This window comes from Physella acuta, unplaced genomic scaffold, assembly GCF_028476545.2.
Source record: "Physella acuta isolate Inbredline_101_S28 unplaced genomic scaffold, ASM2847654v3 ptg000144l, whole genome shotgun sequence".
Taxonomy (NCBI): domain Eukaryota; kingdom Metazoa; phylum Mollusca; class Gastropoda; family Physidae; genus Physella; species Physella acuta.
This window is the reverse complement of record NW_026731663.1, coordinates 254,984-261,603: the sequence shown is the minus strand read 5'-3', so window position 1 is coordinate 261,603 and position 6,620 is coordinate 254,984.

The following is a 6,620-nucleotide window of genomic DNA, read 5'->3' as shown; positions in this document are numbered from 1 at the left end:
CCACAATATCATGTTGATACCCCCCATTTTACCACGATATTATTTTCACCTCCCCCCCCCCATTTTACCACAATATTATTTTAACACCCCCCCCCCCCCATTTTGCCGCCCCATATTAGTTAATCCACCTACAGTAATCCGCCCCAGTATTTAACCCACCACTATTATGCTATCCCACCATTTTACCATCCCACCATTTTACCATCCCACCATTTTTTCGGTGCATTATGTCTTTAAGCCCCCCAACCCCACCCCACCATTTTGTCAGTGTTTTATGTCTTTATGTAAGCCCCCCAACCCCACCCCACCATTTTGTCGGTGCTTTATGTCTTTATGTAAGCCCCCCCCAACCCCCATTTTTCCGCCCCATATTAGTTAATCCACCTACCTTTAACCGCCCCAGTATTTAACCCACCACAAAATGTTATCCGCCCATTTTACCATCCCACCAAGCCCCCCCCAACCCCACCCCACCATTTTGTCAGTGTTCTATGTCTTTTTGTAAGCCACTCCCCCTCCCCCACCATTTTCCCTCCATTACACCACTAGATTATTGATCAGTTCCACATCTAGTCGAAGAACTAGGTCGAAGAACTAGGCAAGTTCTAATTATAAACATTTTTATCACACCGCAAGCGACGTGTAGATTACCCACACAAAAAATGTGACCCCATCCCATGTCAGAGGCGCAGCGACCCTTCCCGGCGCCCGGTGACAAACTTTTCGATTTGCACCCCCCCCCCCCCCTCAAACTTTCAATTTGCACCCCCCTCAACCTTTCAATTTATTTTTCCAACCCATTTTGGCGCCCCCTAAGGTCGGCGCCCGGGGACATATGTCTCCCCCCCGCCCCCCCCCCTCGCTACGCTACTGTCACATGTACACTTCTTACAACAGCTATCGAATATCTGAACAACTGATACGTTATGGACAGAAATCTTTGAAATCTAAACACATTAGTTCCCTCCCCCCCCCTCCAGCCACACAAGATTATGTACACGAAATTCGTACTAACCTCACTGACAGCTAATTTTAACCGTCAGATCAGAAACAAAATCCTGTTCTTGGATTTAACTTGCCGCACTTCTTGTGTATGTGTTATCACATCAAACAAAGCAAAAAATGAAAACTTAAGTCCGAGATATTTTTTGTTGAATACAGCTATCATGGGAGGTGACTCCTGGTATTTTGACTTCTAATTTTCTAACCACAGTTTTCGTTTATTAAACATAGCTTACTTAAATCGACAAAAATAAAATTTCAAACTTGTTTTATAAAGACTGTTTATAATATTAACAGTAGTACCTCGAGATAGGAATTTAATTCGTTTCGTAACCTTTATTGCATCTCAAACGCTTGTTTTATCAAAGCGATTGTCGCAACTGAAACTAAGTTAAAATAATCAGTTCCAGTCCCAAAATGGCACCTACTTTGTTTATATATTGTTTATATATACATATATATATATATATATATATATATATATATATATATATATATATATATATATCGTGGTAGGGCTGGGGGACGACGACACTATTGGGTATCGCACGGGTGACACCAGACCTAGCGACGCCACTGAGTTAAGCTACAACTCTTATATAATTGTAGGTTATACACGACTCTTATATAATTGTAGGTTATACACAACTCTTATATAATTGTAGGTTATACACGACTTTTATATAATTGTAGGTTATACACAACTCTTATATAATTGTAGGTTATACACAACTCTTATATAATTGTAGGTTATACACAACTCTTATATAATATAGTTTTATTATATTCGCATTTATAACGAAATTCACATAGTATACACCTGCGTAATTGTAGGTTATACGCAACTCTTATATAATATAGTTTTATTATATTCGCATTTATAGCGAAATTCACATAGTATATACATGCGCATACACGCATAGGTACATGTATTATGTATTTGAAACAGTTTCAAATCATGGTAGGAAAAACCGTCTTCTTTCATTACCAAACGCAGATTAATCACATAACGCATTCATTATCTGCGGTTACACTTTAGCTACCAAAAGGATCAGAAATTTCTAAAGTAATAAAAAAATTCATTAAAAAAAAAGGTAACTTCACAGGTTTTTATAAGGGGACACTCCGTAGATTTTGAGTAACCTCGTCGAAAACGATCCACGAAATCCGAAACCTATGAAAACCGAGATAATAATTTAAACTGCCAGAGACTAACGTACACATGAACATAGATACAATTTTGACCTGCTGGCCAGTACTTCATTATTGACCGTGTACCATTGTTCTAGGTCCACGTCCACCCACGTATCACGTGATCCTCTAAAAGCGTGACTTTGTTTACTGTCGGCTTTGTTATCGAAGTCACATGACCAAAGGGTCACCCATTGTGTGCCTGGAGTTGAGAGAAAAATGTGTTTAGACAATGTACCTCTATTAAAGTTCATTAAATGTACCTCTATTAAAGTTCATTCAATGTACCTCTATTAAAGTTCATTAAATGTACATCTATTTAAGTTCATTAAATGTACCTCTATTAAAAGCATAAAATACGTTACGTCTTAGAGGTAGTTCATAAATGACCTGACACACTATGGGGCGAATATCATGCTAAGTTGCCACCATCCTTACACGTCAAGTTTTAGTTTTTACAGTCCAGCATTAAATCAAGTTTTAGTTTTTACAGTCCAACAGTAAATCAAGTTTTAGTTTTTACAGTCCAGCAGAAAATCAAGTTTTAGTTTTTACAGTCCAGCAGTAAATCAAGTTTTAGTTTTTACAGTCCAGCAGTAAATCAAGTTTTAGTTTTTACAGTCCAGCAGTAAATCAAGTTTTAGTTTTTACAGTCCAGCAGTAAATCAAGTTTTAGTTTTTACAGTCCAGCAGTAAATCAAGTTTTAGTTTTTACAGTCCAGCAGTAAATCAAGTTTTAGTTTTTACAGTCCAGCAGTAAATCAAGTTTTAGTTTTTACAGTCCAGCAGTAAATCAAGTTTTAGTTTTTACAGCCGAGCATTAAATTAATAATAATACATTAGTTTTTTTACACTACGTAAAGTTATTCGTTTTGGGCCTGGCGATCCACATGGCAGGTGGGGTTGAGTTTGCCTGTTTTTTATGCCTTCTTAGTATTTACAGTAAAACAGTAAATTTAGTTTTAGTTTTTACAGTTCAGCAGTGAAGTAAGTTTTCGTTTCAAACTTAACGATTCCCACCGCCTACCACAACCTCGAATGTAAGAAATGAACCCCGGGAGCAAAACACCCAAAACACACTACAATGACTTAAGGTTAATTCTCTGATGAAAATTAAAAGATAGCTACTTACTTTAGAAGAACCTTCCAGGTATAACGCCGATTGACGTCATCCAGTTCCAAGATAAATGATGAAATCATCAAAATTATTCTCCGTTAATCTTTACTTCTGTATATGTTACACGCCCTGAGAGGAATAGAGTTGCTTATATTACACACAATTGTATAAATGGGATGGAAACGCGTCTATAGACAGAAATGTAAACTAAAATTATATTCCTAGACCACTTCATGATTTATTTTTATTTTTTATTTTTTTATTTTTTTTTTTTTTTTTTTTTTTTTTGCTTAAGTATGAATACTATTTATAAAATGTTGTCTAGCAGACAGACATTAAAAAATTACAATTTTAAAGCAAAATCCTTACACAGTTATTTCAACATTCGTTAACAATTAAATTAGCTTGTCTTTGAAATTTCTACCAATGTGCTACTTTTGCAGCATCATTCATTCTAGTACATCCGAATTTCGAAAATAATCTAGAGCTGTCAACGTTTCTCAAATTCTTTGCTTATCTGAACAACGATGCCGACTTTATTGTTTGGCTGTGATCACACCAGCCTGATATAGCCTATTTAATTCGGGAATTTCAGTCAGTTCAGTGCGAGATAGGGCGCACGTATTAGCGTATCCAATGATTTTTTTTTTCCTTTCCCCTGGTGACTTGTTTCTCTCTATTTCCTGGAGATAGATGACTTGTAAATAAAGGAAGATTTAGCCCCAGTCATGAATAAAACAAACGCACAGACAAATAGAATAGGTAAATGTCCTTTTTATACTAGATCTAGTTTTTTTACTTATTTAATAGAAATATTTAGAATCTAGATCTTGATCTTGATCTTGATTAATGAAATTATTCTTCTGTATTTGAGACCGGGGTCTACATCCCACCTAACATTTCTCACAATCTACACCCCACCTAACCCTTCCCACAATCTACACCCCACCTAACCCTTCCCACAATCTACACCCCACCTAACCCTTCCCACAATCTACACCACACCTAACCCTTCCCACAATCTACACCCCACCTAACCCTTCCCACAATCTACACCCAACCTAACCCTTCCCACAATCTACACCACACCTAACCCTTCCCACAATCTACACCCCACCTAACCCTTCCCACAATCTACACCCCACCTAACCCTTCCCACAATCTACACCCCACCAAACCCTTCCCACAATCTACACCCCACCTAACCCTTCCCACAATCTACACCCCACCTAACCCTTCCCACAATCTACACCCCACCTAACCCTTCCCACAATCTACACCCCACCTAACCCTTCCCACAATCTACACCCCACCTAACCTATCCCACAATCTACACCCCACCTAACCCTTCCCACAATCTACACCCCACCTAACCCTTCCCACAATCTACACCCCACCTTCCCACAATCTACACCCCACCTTCCCACAATCTACACCCCACCTAACCCTTCCCACAATCTACACCCCACCTAACCCTTCCCACAATCTACACCCCACCTAACCCTTCCCACAATCTACACCCCACCTAACCTATCCCACAATCTACACCCCACCTAACCCTTCCCACAATCTACACCCCACCTAACACTTCCCACAATCTATACCCCACCTTCCCACAATCTACACCCCACCTAACCCTTCCCACAATCTACACCCCACCTTCCCACAATCTACACCCCACCTAACCCTTCCCACAATCTACACCCCACCTAACCCTTCCCACAATCTACACCCCACCCCACTCTCCGACCTCTATGTCCCTCGTATTGATGGCAAATGACGTTATTTTCAGCCAAGGCTCCGGAACCGTCATGGCTGTCCAGATATCTAACAGACATTACCTCTGTCCTTGAAAAGCCATCCGTTGCTGTCGCCATCTTTCTTAGTGGGCTCATAATGATAATGTTTAATTGTAAAGAGGTCAAATGGACCCTTGAAGTTTTGAAAAGATATGGGGTGAGTACAATGTGCGGATAAGTATTATCTCTCTCTATATATAAAGCAAGGTGTTCGGGTGCCCGATAGGTACTTCCCGGCACCACAGGCTCTTCAAATTCGCCAGGCTCCTGCCTTGTGGCAATAGAACACTGGGGCCGTTGCCGGTCGGCCGAAAAGTCCACGAAGAGAGGGTCAAAACTGACCTCGACTGACCGGCGCCTTATATGAGCTATATAACGAAAACAACTTTTGCCGAACGACGCCCTTGATATTTTCTGAGGTGGTAGGAGAACGCCTAGGGGTGACAAAAAACTCACCAAATCTGGGAAAACTTCCTAAAGTGGTCAAAACTGACCAGTCGTATTTCCCTATATAATCTTTGTATTTTATGTGAAAAACAGGGTAATTTCAACACAAATTTTATGGTACTTAGCCTCTGTATATCTGGCTAATTTTTTGCCTGCACCTCTATAGATGGCTGAGGCGTATGGAAAAACTGTTGGTCAGACTTATAGCCCTCGACTAGGGATAAAAATGACCGCGAGTGAAATTCTCCTTAGATAAGATATATATAAATAAATTGACGAACGATCAACCTAATATTTTGTGAGGTTCTAGACCGACCCTGGAGGGTAAACAAAAAAATATTATTACCGTCGGGACAATCCCTTAAGAACGTTACATTTGTCCAAATGCCGTATTTTCTTATATAAACCTTGTAAACAAGTAAACAAAGACAACGTCATTTGGTCTTTGTACAGGGACAGTAACTTTAAAAAGTAATGTTTTTAAATTACTTTTTTTAATATTTAAAAGAAAAAAATAAAAAAAAATTACAAAGTATAGCATTCATTTAAATAAGTATTTCGTTATAACTTAAGCTATGTATTGTACTGAAATTATAAAATGTAATCACGATACTGAATTTAATATAATTTTTTATTTATACTATTAAGAAAGCCTTTCCAGTTCTAATAAGCTAGCGAGTAATACGTTTGCGAACACTCCATCCATGGTTTTACATGACAAAAAATTACTCATACTCTTTAAACGTATCCCCTAAGCACTCCACATAATAGTCAATCACCAATTAATTAATCATTCAAATTATCAATTTCTTTATTTTAAAACCTAAACAAACTAGGCATTATGCCTAGTTTATATATATATATATATATATATATATATATATATATATATATATATATATATATATATATATATATATATATATATATATATATATATATATATATATATATATATATATATATAAATATATATATATATATATATATATATATATATATATATATATATATATATATATATATATATATATATATATATATATATAGGGTTAACTAGAGCA